We start from the raw sequence: 14502 nt of genomic DNA, 5'->3' as shown, positions 1-14502 counted from the left end.
ACCCACTGCAATCCCATTGTCAAGACATTCGCTTGGCTGTGGATACAGCATTAACCCTTCCATGCAGTGACTAAAGATGGGCAATCAATTAACGTCATTGATCTGGCCTATTAATGTTTATTTGGGCCAATCCCTGCAGTGGTTTGCCTTTCGCTTCTGCACAGTGGCTGACCAGGAGACTGTGTCACTGTTACCATCTGCCACATTGCAAGGACTTGCAGGTTAACAATTCATCTGGTTGGCCACAGTGTGAACACATCTACCATGACCAAAAAGTTCTGGTGTGGGACTTTGACCCAAAGGTAGGGATATAATCACTGTGCCACCAAACTTTGTCTTGAATATATTATTGAAACCTGCTTTGTTCACATTTAAACTGGTAGGAAGGAAGCTAGTGTGCTTGTCACTTGACATTAAGATAATTAATTCAATAAGGTATAGAGAGTGATCTGTCCTTTGCATGATTCCGTCTCTCAATTGAAGTGCTGTTTGCAATGCTGTCCAGCCTCTTTCCAAAGCAAACTACTTATTCACTGTATCATCTTTTGAGGAGAAAGTGAGGACTGCAGATGCTGGAGATCAGAACTGAAAATGTGTTGCTGGAAAAGCGCAGCAGGTCAGGCAGCATCCAAGGAGCAGGAGAATCGACGTTTCGGGCATGAGCTCTTCTTCAGGAATGAGGAAAGTGTGCCAAGCAGGCTAAGATAAAAGGTAGGGAGGAGGGACTTGGGGGAGGGGCGTTGGAAATGCAATAAGTGGAAGGAGGTTAAAGTGAGGGTGATAAGGTGAAGCTGATAGGCAGGAGTGGGGGTGGGGGCGGAGTGGTCAGGAAGAAGATTGCAGGTTAGGAAGGTGGTGCTGAGTTCAAGGGTTGGGACTGAGACAGGGTGGGGGGGAGGGGAAATGAGGAAACTGGAGAAATCTGAGTTTACCCCTTGTGGTTGGTGGGTTCCTAGGCAGAAGATGAGGCTCTCTTCCTCCCTCTACAAGGATTTCAGTGAGTCCCTCTCTCACTGCACACCCCAGGTCATCTCCTCTGCCCAGAAACTCTTCTCAACACTTCAACTCCCCCTCCCACTCCACCAAGGACATGCAGGTCCTTGGACTCCTCCACCGTCAGACCATAGCAACACGACGGCCAGAGGAAGAGCGTCTCACCTTCCGCCTAGGAACCCTCCAACCACAAGGGGTAAACTCAGATTTCTCCAGTTTCCTCATTTTCCCTCCCCCCACCTTGTCTCAGTCCCAACCCTCGAACTCAGCACCACCTTCCTAACCTGCAATCTTCTTCCTGACCTCTCTGCCCCCACCCCCACTCCTGCCTATCACCCTCACCTTATCACCCTCACCTTAACCACCTTCCACCTATCACATTTCCAACGCCCCTCCCCCAAGTCCCTCCTCCCTCCCTTTTATCTTAGCCTGCCTGGCACACTTTCCTCATTCCTGAAGAAGGGCTCATGCCCGAAATGTCGATTCTCCTGCTCCTTGGGTGCTGCCTGACCTGCTGCGCTTTTCAAGCAACACATCATCTTTTGAGGGCTTGGATAAATTCCAGATACCGAGATGAGCACCATTCTTGATGTCAATATGCTGCATCAGATGTCAATCTGAAGCTTCTCGTCTCTCCAGTCTTGCAAAGTTTCTCAATCTGAATGCAACAAAGGCAGCAAAGCCACAAGTAATGTTTGAGTCTGTCAAAGGATGCCTTAAGGAGGTTATGTCGGCAATTATTGAGGAGAGAGAAATACACATTTCAGGATAATGAGCTTTCAGCAGCAGTAGCAGGGTGATAATGGCCTTGTGGTATTCTCACTGGATTGTTAATCTAGGAACTCAGCTAATATTCCAAGGAACTGGGTTCAAGTCCTGCTATGGCAGATGATGGAACTTGAGCTCAATAAAGGATCTGGAATTAAGCGTCTACTGATGACTATGAAATCATTATTGATTATCAGGAACAACCTATTTGATTCACTCATACCCTTCTGGGAAGGAAATCTGTCATCCTCACCTGGTCTGGCCTACATGTCACTCCAGATTGACAGCAATGTGTTTGACTCTTTACTGCCATCTGGGCAACTGGGGATGGGCCATGAATGAATTTTTAAAAAAGTCTCTGATCTGAAATATGAACTCTGTTTCGCTCTCTCTAGATCCTCTTAGAGCTGTTGAGCAGTTCTTGCTTTTCTGTTTTCATTTCAGAATCCAACATTTGTTTCTGAACTGGCATTTGAGATCAGACCGGTGTTCCGAAGAAGCATCACCGCATACGAAACTTTAACTCTGCTTTCTCTCCATTGGTGCTGCCAGACCTGCTGAGTTTTCCCAGCCCAACCATTTCTGTCTTTGTTTTTAATGCATTCCCACAGCTTTGTGGTCAGACACCTTGCTGAACTAACTGAAGAATAGCTGACTGCTCTATGCTGAGGTTATTCAGCAAGTTGAGGATGCAGATTAACTTACACACTGAGGAATGAAATCTCTTTAGGTTGACATCGCCAACAATTTGAATGACAGCACCCATATCTCTAATTTGACACCAACTATCACTTCCTCTAATAATCTTGACCTTCTACTGCTAACTGATATTTACAGAGTCTTGTGAGGTAAGGAAAGCATTAACTTTTATTCAAAGACTATATTTACAGTAGTTTCACTTTGCCATGAGGTCTCTAAGACAAAGATCATGTGACACTTCAGCACTTTCTTTGATGATAATACTGTATCACTGCCATATCATACAATCAGACATAACTCCTAATACCATATATTCCCCTAAGTCTCTTATGTCTCATGATATTACGCATTCAGGATTCTGTAAGGACTGGAGAACCAACAGTGTTTAGAACTATCTAATAAGTCTATTTGTAAATGAACGAACTGAATGACCTTCTGGGCAGCACGGTGGCACAGTAGTTAGCACTGCTGCCTCACAGCGCCAGAGACCTGGGTTCAATTCCTGCCTCAGGCGACTGACTGTGTGGAGTTTGCACGTTCTCCCCGTGTCTGTGTGGGTTTCCTCCGGGTGCTTTGGTTTCCTCCCACAGTCCAAAGATGTGCACGTCAGGTGAATTGGCCATGCTAAATTGCCTGTAAGGGGTAAATGTAGGGGTATGGGTGGGTTGCGCATCGGCGGGGTGGTGTGGACTTGTTGGGCCGAAGGGCCTGTTTCCACACTGTAAGTAATCTAATCTAATCTATCAATAGATATTCTATCAATGTATATATGTACTCATTGCACTAATTTCCTTTGCAAATCTCAAAAATTGCTGACTGCCTTCCCTTCAAATATTTCAATGTTTTTTTCACATTATCTTGGAGAGCACATCTACATAATAATCTTATAATTCCAGTCACTCTGAAGAAAATGATGGTGGGAATATCTATGTTCAGACACAGTTGTTATACTGTTTTGAAAGATTTCAAAATGCTCAGCCTAATTATCCGACTGCACCTTCTCCAACTACCTCATTCATGGAAAGTACATCTCTCTAGGAATGGAGGAACAGAGTACATTCCAAAAGGATGAAGAAAGTCTTCAATCAAAAATATTGGTGAAAAAGATAAAAAAATTAACTTGTGATTTGAAAGATTGGCAATTTATCCATCAATAAATGAATTATATCGAAGATAAAGTCAAGCATCTACTGAAGTCCCATTTATCCTTGAGTGTGGATTATCATCCAAACTTGAATTCATGGAATTAATTCAATGTAGTAACATGAAACCAAGGGGCAAAGCATTTGACAGAATTGGTAAGGGACAATTTCAAAACTCTGAACTGTCAATGTGAACATTTGTGCCATATTGTGGAGGAGCATGTTTCTCTAATGTTACGCTCCTAACATTAAGGTTAAGAATGCTTTCAGCACTTAAGAGTACTGATGCATGGAATTTCAGCCCTTTCAAACCTTTGGACATTCTATCAGGAACCTTAAGCCCTACAACTTATACAACTGGCTATCAACACCAAGGGCAACAGAACAGAGCAGTGGGTGAGGCAACAGGATTGGATTTGTCGAGCTTGGCAGAATGAAATCATTGTTTTGTGCATCCTCATCAGAATCCATTCCATGATAGTCTGGCATGGCTGTACTGTCTCAGCTATGGCCCCATCTCTCCTCAATCACTTTTGACCCCAGTGTGGTATTATAACAAAGATGAGAAATTATATTGAAAGAAAATATCATCTGGCAATTTTTGCTAAATGTAAAATGCGTGCACATTAGAGATCATATGGTTTTATAAGCATACAAATTCTGGCCTTTCTACAATGTCATAGCTTGCACACATTTGATTAAACACTGAAGTTAATTGGCATTCCATGTTCTTTGCAATTTAAACACATTAGTCATCTGGAAAATACCCAAGCAGTTAAATATAGCAACCTTAAGAGGAGTATGACAGAATAATTCCATGCCATATGAATGATAGTAATAATAATTGTTCCTGTTATATTAAACAACTGCTTTCAGTTGATAATATAATTATATTACTGTCACCACCTTGCCTATGTTAATTGAAGTACTTGTTACAAGTAGAGTTATGCTGCAACTGGTATATAATTTAAACCAGGACCTCACACAGGCAGTTTTCCATCCCTTCTGTATGTGGCTAACAAGGAGTTTCAGAATCAGAATGTTCAGGTTTAAAATATATTTATAAACGTAGCAGTTACATTTCTTATTGCAATTTCGTCTCTTATAATTTAGTTACAGAAAGGTTACACGTCTATATTCAGATAACGACAGCCTCTGTCTACACATGTAGTTTGTCTCACAGTTCCTATTGCTTGTGTTAAAAAGAAGATATGTAGTGTATTTAAATATAGACTTTGCACCACTCATAATGGGTACACTGGTGAAAGGGAAACCTTTTAGCCACATCAATTGGATGGTAAGTCCCTACCAGGTTCCTTCCATCTGTGGGTCAAAATCTAGATTTGAAGGGAAGTTGTGAAGCTGAGTGAACTTTATTGAGGCACGCTAAGATTTTCTGATTGGTTTACGAGATGTGGGCATCGTTGGCGATTACTGGCCATGAGAAGATGGTGGTGAATTGGCGTGAGTCTATGTGCTGTGCATGCATCCATAGTGCTATTACGTAGGAAGTTCCAAGATTTTGACACAGCAATGTCGAAGGAATAGCAAGACAGGATAGTGAGTAATTTGGAGGAGAACCTGCAAGCAGTGATGTTGCTCTGCTACCTTTGTTCTTCTAGATGGTATAAGTCAATGATTTGAACATTACTGTTGGTGCCAATCAAGTGCGCTGCTTTTTGTTGGATGGTGCTGAGTTTCTTGAATGCCATTTGGTTTGCAGCTATCAGGTGCTTAAAGAGTGTTACAAATGAGGGTAGCTAGGGCATAGAATATACTCTGGGTGGGGCCAAGAGTGGTTCAACATCGTCACTACTAACCAAGCTGGTCAAGTCCTAAAACCTACGACATGTGTCTGCAGCAGATGGTGAGGGAACCAACAAGAGGGAAAAATATAATTGACCTCATCCTTACCGACCTGCCGACCACAGGTACGTCTGCCCATGGCAGTATCTGTAAGAATGACCATTGAAAAGTCTTTTTGGAGGTGAAGTCTCACTTTCACATTGTGTTAGGTGGCCTTTCCACCATCCTAAATGGGACAGACTTCAAACAAATCTGGCAACCCAAGACAGGGCATGCATGAGGTGCTGTGGGCCAACAACAGCAGCACAATTATTCTCCTGCCTCATGCCCAGCACATCTCAAATCTAGAATTACAATCAAGCCAAGGAATCAACCCTGTGTCAATGGAGAGTGCAGGAAGACATTAGGCATGTCTAAAAATGAGGTGTCATTCTGATGAAGCTACAAAGCACGACTACATGCATCCCGAACAGCATAAGCAAGTGATACACATAGCTAAGCAATCCCATTAACAACTAAACAGATCTCAGCTCTGGAATCCTGCAATCATCTACCTTGATGTTGTTGGACAATCAACAGGAGGAGGCTCCACAAATACTCCCATCCTCAGTGACAGGGGGACAGCAACACATCAGGAGGCTTATGCTGTGGTGGGAGGCCATTTCTGACTTCTGTAGCCTCCTGGAACAAGGCTTCCATCTCAGTAGACCAGCTATGTCCATATTGTTAGTCACTGATAAGATGCCCGATACCAGAGTATTGTTCCCCACCCCACCTTCCAAACCCACACCCTCCAACCCCAATGGCGTTCCTGCTGCCTGCCGTTCAACAAGTTAAGTGCTCCCTTCTGCAACAAAGAGAAATAAAAAGATTATGATTGTCAGTCCTATCTTGTGTGGAGGGTGACTGCGAGGCAAAGGTGTGACAGGGTAAATTGAACGGCAGTGAGAATGGATGTTGATGACTCACAGAGGAATGTGAGGTGATGGAGAAGAGAGGGGGAATGAATCGTGCTGTAAGGCATATAGTTTTGAGAAGTGTTATGCAGGAGGATGTCAGGTAAGTCAGAGTGAAAGGCTTGGCACCCAACTGTGTGATGGCCCTCCCCTGTTATGGCCCCTGGCATCCGAGATGCTCCTGGCGCTCAGGTCTAACTCATACTGTTAAAATCCTTCCTTTGACAGAACGGAGTTTTTTGGGGAGCATAGAGGTGGAATGACAATTGGTTGGCTTGGGTAAAGAGAAATGGCCAGTCACATTGTCACTTGAAAATAGTCCACGGTGTTTGCAGATCTTCTGTGGTGATGTTCACTTTGAGACCGTAGGTAGCTGTGTTATCCACAATGTGTGAAGGACACACAAATCAGTGAGGCAATATTTATGTATGTTTGTGTTCAAGAAGAATCATTTATTTGAAGTGAATAATGTAATTGAAACTAGTACTTGTTTACATGAGATCAACTTGACATTAACAGCATGAATTATGTGTTTGAGGATCAACATATTCCTGGTTACTGTTGACATTACTGGGTGTCATTTTTCAGTTTTAATTTTTATGTTGCATTTTCAATGACTTAAAAACCCTATGTATAATTATTGACACTTACTAACTTGCAACTGCTGAGGAAAAAGAAAAGCTGATTTACTTCCTTTAACTTCACATTATGGGCGTATTCTGCAAATAGAGATGCAATAGATTTCAATTGGGATGGTTGTGAAGACTACAAAATAGGAGGGTCTGTGATGGACTAGAAATCTGGAGAGATTAAATTAGAGCAGAGTTCATTTTTCACTGCCATAGGGATTGGAGATGAGGCAACACTAGAAACAAAAAGTGTTTCTAGAGAGTTCTCTATTGATGAGCTTGCGGACCAGTTAATCAGTGCCAATTGCATAGTATCTCTCCTTCCTCTCCCTTCATTTTTTTGGTTGCATTTGCATCTGTCTCCTTGTTTCTCAGTCTCCAGTTTTGATGCACAGTTACAAACCAAAATGCAACCAACATGCTTCATTGGGTTCACGTGGATTGTGTGGTTAAACATAAATAGTGTGAGCCACTCAGTCATTCCAATAACAGGTACCTTTTACTTCTCCCCCCGTGCCAATTAAACCAATGCATATCACCTCCATTAAAACAGAAGAGGAGATGCAGACTTAAACTATTCAGGCGCTAGTATCCATAGCCAGCAACCTTAATACAAAGAAGTGGGGGGAGATACATTATAGTAGGAAGAATGAAGAAGGACAATGTGGTACAATTTTAGAGGAATAGAGAGACCTGGGGCGTATCTTTAAAAACGCCAGCACGAGTTGTGATGACCATTAAAAACTAAACAGTGTGGGATTCTCGGCTATATTAAGATGGAACAGGATACAAAAGCAGATATTTTAGGTATTCTTAAAACACTAGATATCCCTCAGCTGAAGGGTTGTTCCATGGCACAGGTTGAGTTTGCATCTTCATTTGATGCGGCAATGTTTATATTATCTCACGGGGCCTGCTAATGTTTTTTCTCACACAGACCTCCAAGGTTTAATGTTAGACTAGAGGAGCATGCTTCCTGTCATGCTGAAAGTAATCTGAGGTCAGATGGAGTCTGAGACTATTATACCCTTCGGTCTCATGTTACAATATAGTGACGATAATCTGAGCATATCTCTACTGACATATTGACTATGAGGATCTTAGAAATTTACAAAAATGAATTTACATGAAATACAGAAGATGCTTAGTTGACTAATACCAAGGATAAAGGATTTTGGTTGTGTTGACTCAGGAGAACCTGAGGTCTTTAATGCAGAAAAGATTAGAAAGAGATTTGATAGAGCTGTTCAAAATCTGAATGGCTTTGATAGAGTGAGTAAAGAACAACTGTTTAAGTTGGAAGAGGAGCTGTAACTTTGGACACACACTTAACTTAATTGGCAAATAACAGATGAGTCAGAAAGTGTGGTGCTGGAAAAGCACAGCATCTGAGGAGCAGGAGAGTTGATGTTATGGATGCTGCCTGACCGGCTGTGCTTTTCCAGCACCACACCTTTTGACTCTGATCTCCAGCGCTTTCTCCAAAATAATAGAGGTGATATGAAAATATATAAACAGTAGATCGTTGTCATCTTGTATGCATTCACAGTGCAAGAAGAAAATTCAATGGTAACGTTTAAAATAAAATCAAATAAATACTTGAAGGAAATAAATAGTGAGGCAGTGGAGTGAGATTGACTCGATAATTCTACCAATGGTCCAAAAGGCCTTCTTCTGTAAAGTATCATTTCCTGATTTTGTGTCAATGCAACAACTTTGTTTTGAGCAGTTGCTGAATGACTAGCTTTGAATTTCCATCTTAACGTCAGGTTTCTTGCGCTTGAGGATTTTTTGTTGTTTTTCTATCTGAAGCTGATGACAGATCTGTGTATGTGTAGTATTTTTAAGTTGTGTTTCTGATTGACGTTCAGCTCGGTGTGAGATGATGAATAAATGTCATCAAGTTATCCCACCTTTTCATTTTGACATTTTTTTCTCTGAAGATAATGTGTTTTTGTTTCTGTTTTGTGGCAATGTTAGTGTTCTGCGGTGAGTTAAGTACTTCTTAGCATATCTCATCTGTTGTTAGTCACTGGTTTTTCATCTTCAAAGATAATTATTTTACAAGATCCGTTGAAAGAAGTAATCGGGGAAACACAGTATGTGCAAAAAAAAAACACCTGGATTTCGGTTGGACTGATTTACTAGTTATTGAGTGAACAATGTTTCTCGGTGATATTGTCTTTGGATATACTGGCCTTGTACCATCCACTATGCACTCTGCAGTCTAATTCAAATGCAATGGCCGAGGTGGTATTGTCACTAGTTTGTTCATCCAGCAACTCAGGGAATTTTCTGGCGACCTGAGTTCAAATCACGACAGATTTGGATTCAATAAAAAATCCAGAACTAAAAGTCCAATGATCACATAAGGATGTAAGAACTTGGAGCAGGAGTAGGTTATCTGGCCAGTCAAGCCCACTCCGCCATTCAGTAAGATCATGGCTGATCTTTTCATGGCCTCAGCTCCAATTACCTGCCCGTTCACCATAATGCTTAATTCCTTTACTGTTCAAAAAAATTATCTATCTTAGCTTTAAAAACATTTCATGAGGAATCCTCATCAACTTCACTGGGCAGGGATTTCCATAGATTTACAATCCTCTGGGTGAAAATGCTCCTTCTCAATTCAGTCTGAAATCTGCTCTCCAGTGGCAACGTCCTCTCTACTTCTATCTTACCTATTCCCTTCATGATTTATATGTTTCTATAAGATCCCCCCTCATTCTTCTAAATTTCAATGAATATAATCCCAGTCTACTCAATCTCTCCTTATAAGCCAACCCCCTCAACTCCAGAACCAACGTAGTGAACCTCCTGTGCACCCCTTTCTCGTGCCAGTCCATCCTTTCTCAAGCAAGGAGACCAAAACAGTACACAGTGCTCCAGCTGTGGCCTCACCAGCACCCTATAAAGCTGAAACATAATTGTCCTGATTTTAAATGTAATATCTTTAGCAATGAAAGACAAAATTCCTTCACTGCACTGTTGCACTCGCAGACCAATCTTCTGTGATGCTCAGTGGACTGAATTGCTGGTTAGCAATCTGATGTGATGCCGGCAAGTTAGGTTCAATTCTTATGCCCGAAACATCAACAGTCCTGCCCCTCGGATACTGCCTGACCTGCTGTGCTTTTCCAGTGCCAGACTTTACGACTCTGACTCTCCTGCATCTGCTGTCTTTACTTTCTCCTAACATTCTGTGATTCATACACAAGGACACCCAGGTCCTCTGCACAGCAGCATGAATCCATTGTCGAATGTTGGAAAAGCCCATCTGGTTCACCATTGTCCTTTAGGGAAGGAAATTGCCATCCATACCTAGTCTGGACTACATATGACTCCAGACCCATAGCAATGTGGTTAACCCTTAACTGCCCTCTGGGATGGGTAAAAAATGCTGGCTGAGCTGGCAATGCCATCATCTCGTGGATAAGTAAAAAATAAATTAAGTCAAGTCAGACCAACGCAGTGTCCTGTGCAATTTTATTATTGGATTCAATGGACTTAGTGTAAATTTATCACAGAGTGCCATCTCTCTATGCTGACTTTCTGCTCCACTCTCTACCCCTCTGCCAAAACCCCCAGCCCGCCGCACCTCCCCCTACAGTCAGCTGCTCCTTAATCAGTAATAATCTGTGTCCCCCAAGATGATGGCCACCGTTCTCTTCCATGGTCCTGCTACATCATTGCGATGACCTTATCACTAAAGACGGTGTAAAAGTTCTGTCAGCAATTAAAAGAAAACAAATCCAATTTCTGAGGTATCAACCTAAAGTTAAGGGGCACCCTTTAAGAGTTTGTGAGGCTTGTGAAACACTATACTAGCTGCTGCTTTCGAAATTGCCATAAACAATAGAATGACAGGAAGGAAGTTGAATTCCATTAGTGGAATGTTGTAGCCCTATTGTTGTGTACTCGGTCCATGTTTTAGCTGATGCTGAAATGTATACGTTATACCATGATGATGGAAGCAATGTTATAAAAATAGTTGTTCTCTGATGTGATCAGCAAATGAGTCTCTGGAACACATCTCTTATTAAATATTTTTTACCATTAAAGACAAGAATGTATCAATTGTGTTCACTCAATATTTTGCACTTGCCAATCTTTAGGATACTATTAATCATCAGCCATGTTGCATTACTGTTTTTGGAAGGGTTCTAATGTAAAGGTTATATCCAATGTATTGATAATTCATTATACAGACATGAAGTATACACTTGAAGTTAAGCATAGCACAGCTCAATATTATTACTTGCCTTTTTTTTCAAGCCATATTCCATATTATTTATGTAATTAGGTACTGTAAAAGCACTTTGATTGTTGTCCAGTTGCTAATAATCATGCTCTGTTTTGAAACTGATTAGAGGACTACAAAACTGTGACTAAGAGGGGCTTTTCAATTAAAGAATGCAAATACTACATGCAACACGCTATAACTGAATGTGACACAAGCATGAAACGGAGGTTAGAAGTTCCATTCCACCTTCAAACAAGTGCTGCATTTTTACCTCTGACTGCCCTGACTAAGTATGAATCCAGACAAAAATAGAGTTTGGTCACTAAAATTTACTCATTTTTAAAACTAAAAGCCTGATTTAGGTGGCTCCATTTAAAACATAAATGCATTGAAATTGGGAAATCCAGCCATGAGGGAAGGTTATCCTTTATTTGAAGTTACCTTGTTCTGACCCACATGGGCGGAAGGTTGAATAAAGAAGCAGAACCAGTTCCTCCCTTCATGGAATCATAGCAATTGGATCCCCTCCGCGCCCCCCTCCCCACCCACCTCCTCAACATCCCCACTCAACCCCAGGCCAGTTGTTACAGCCTTTTTGTCTCTTTGCCTCTACATATAAATTCAGGACACCGTATATATGCCTTTCTCAACCTGATCAGTCACCTTCAATGATTTATGCACAACACCACTCCACTCACCACTATGCCCCTGCGCCCCTTCAGAAAACAACTCATGATACATTGCTTCTGCTTGGATTTCCTACCAAAAGCAATATTTTATTAGTTGGTCATTTGAAGAGGAAATCTGGAAGACGACAGTTCATGAATGTCATGGCCAAAGGGAGAGAGGGTTCACAGAAGTGTCAAGATTAGGTGATGAAGGGCTTTTGCCTGAAACGTCGATTTTCCTGCTCCTCAGATGCTGCCTGACCTGCTGTGCTTTTCCAGCACCACTCTGATCTAGACTCTGATCTCCAGCATCTGCAGTCCTCACTTTCGTCTGCATAGAAGTGTGCCTCACGATATTAATTACACCTGCAGAACTTGAAGGTGGAAGCTGTTATTGAGTAGGACAGCTGACCTAGCCTATGTGAGAGATGACCAGTGTATTGTAGAACTGTGTAACTATATAGCACTGCATGGAGAGTGCTGTGGGTGCTTCAAATGGAGGCAGTATGTGCCTATTAGTGTGAAAGGCAAGGCTGGTAGGTGGAGGGAATGCTGGATGATGAGAGAAATTGAGACTCTGGTCAAGAAAAGGAAGGAGGCATATGGCAGGTATGGACAGCTGTGGTCAAGTGAATCCTTTGAGGAGTACAAGGGCAGTTGGAGCTTACTCAAGAGGGAAATCAGGATGGCGAAAAGGGACATGAGATAGATGGCAAAAAGGGTTAAGGTCAATCCAAAGATATTCTACAAATACATTAAGGACTAAAGAGTAACGAGGGAGAGAGTCGGGCTCTTAAAAATTAACAAGGCCATCCATGTGAGGAACAGTAAGGTGGGATACTAAGCAAATATTTTGCATCAGTACTTACTGTGGAAAAGGATATGGACGCTAGCAACCTTGGAGAAATGCATACATGAAAATTGTTCATATTGCAGATGAGGAGCTGCTGGCCGAACTAAAACTCATAAAGATGGATAAATCCCTGGAACCTGATCAGGTGTACCCCAGAATTCTGTGGGATGGTAGGGAAGTGATTGCTTGTCCCCTTGCTGAGATATTTGTATCATTGATAGTCACAGGTGAGATGCCAGAAGATTGGAGATTGGCTAATATGGTGCCACTATTTAAGAAAGGTAGTAAGGAAAAGCCAGGAAGTACAGACCAGTGAGCCTGACGTCAGTGATGGACAAGTTGTTGAAGGGTATCCTGAGGGAAAGGATCTACATGCATTTGGATAAGCACTGACTGATTAGGGATAGTTAATACAGTTTTGCGTCCAGGAAATTGTGTCTCACTAACTTGATAGAGTTTTTTTTGAAGAAGTGACAAAGAAGATTGATGAAGGCAGAGTGGTGGATATTGTCGATATGGACTTCAGTAAGTCGTTTAAAAAGATTCCACATGGTTGACTGGTTAGGAAGGTTAGAACAATGGGAGCCAAGGACAGCTAGCTATGTGGATATAAAATAGGTCTGAAGGTAGGAAACAGAGGGTGATGGTGGACGGTTGTTTTAGGGACTGAATGCTTGTGATCAACAGTGTGCCACAAGGATTGGTGCTAGGTCCACTGCTTATTTGGATGTGAATATAGGAGGAATGGTTATTACATTTGCAGATGACACCAAAATTGGAGGTGTAGTGGACAGCCAAGAAGGTTACCTCAGAGTACAACAGAACTTTGCTCAGATGGACCAGTGGGCTGAGGAGTGGCAGATGGTGTTTAATTTAGATAAATGTAAAGTGCTGCATTTTGGAAAGGCAAATCAAAGCAGGACTTATACACTTAATGGTAATGTCCTGGGGAGAGTTGCCAAACATAGGGATCTTGGGGTGCAGCTTCATAGATTCTTAAAGGTAGACAGGGTAGTGAAGAAAGCATTTGGTACATTTGCCTTTACTGGTCAGTGCATTCAGTGGAGGAGTTGGGATGTCAAGTCGTCGCTGTACAGGACATTGGTTAGTCTATTTCTGTAATACTAGGCAAAAGCGTGGACTGCAGATGCTGGAAACCAGAGTTTAGATCAGAGTGGTGCTGGAAAAGCAGAGCAGGTCAGGCAGCATCCGAGGAGCAGGATGCTGCCTGACCTGCTATGCTTTTCCAGCACCACTCTGATCTAAACCCTACTTCTGTAATACTGCATTCAATTCTGGTCTCCCCGCTATAGGAAAGATGCTGTGAAATTTGAAAGGGTGCAGGAAAGTTTTACAAGGATGTTGCTGGGATTGGAAAGTTTGAGCTGTAGGGCAAGACTGAATAGGCTGGAGCTATTTTCCCTGGAGCATTGAAGGTTTTGGGGTGAACATATAGAATTTTATAAAAGCATGAGAGTCATTGATAGGGTGAACAGCCAAGGTCTTTTTCCAGGGTGGAGGAGTCCAAACCTAGAGGGCATAGGTTTAAGGTGAGGGGGAAGGATATAAAAGGGATCTAAGGGGCAACAGTTTCAAGCAGAGGGTGGTGCATGTATGGAATGAACTGCCAGAGGAAGTGGTAGAGGGGGTACAATTGCAAAATTTAAAAGGCATCTGGATGGATATATGAATAGGAAGGGTTTAGAGGGATATGGGCCAAATGCTGACAAATGGAACTAGATCAG

Source organism: Chiloscyllium punctatum, chromosome 44 (genome assembly GCF_047496795.1).
Source record: "Chiloscyllium punctatum isolate Juve2018m chromosome 44, sChiPun1.3, whole genome shotgun sequence".
Classification (NCBI taxonomy): domain Eukaryota; kingdom Metazoa; phylum Chordata; class Chondrichthyes; order Orectolobiformes; family Hemiscylliidae; genus Chiloscyllium; species Chiloscyllium punctatum.
Note: the sequence above shows the minus strand (reverse complement) of the source record.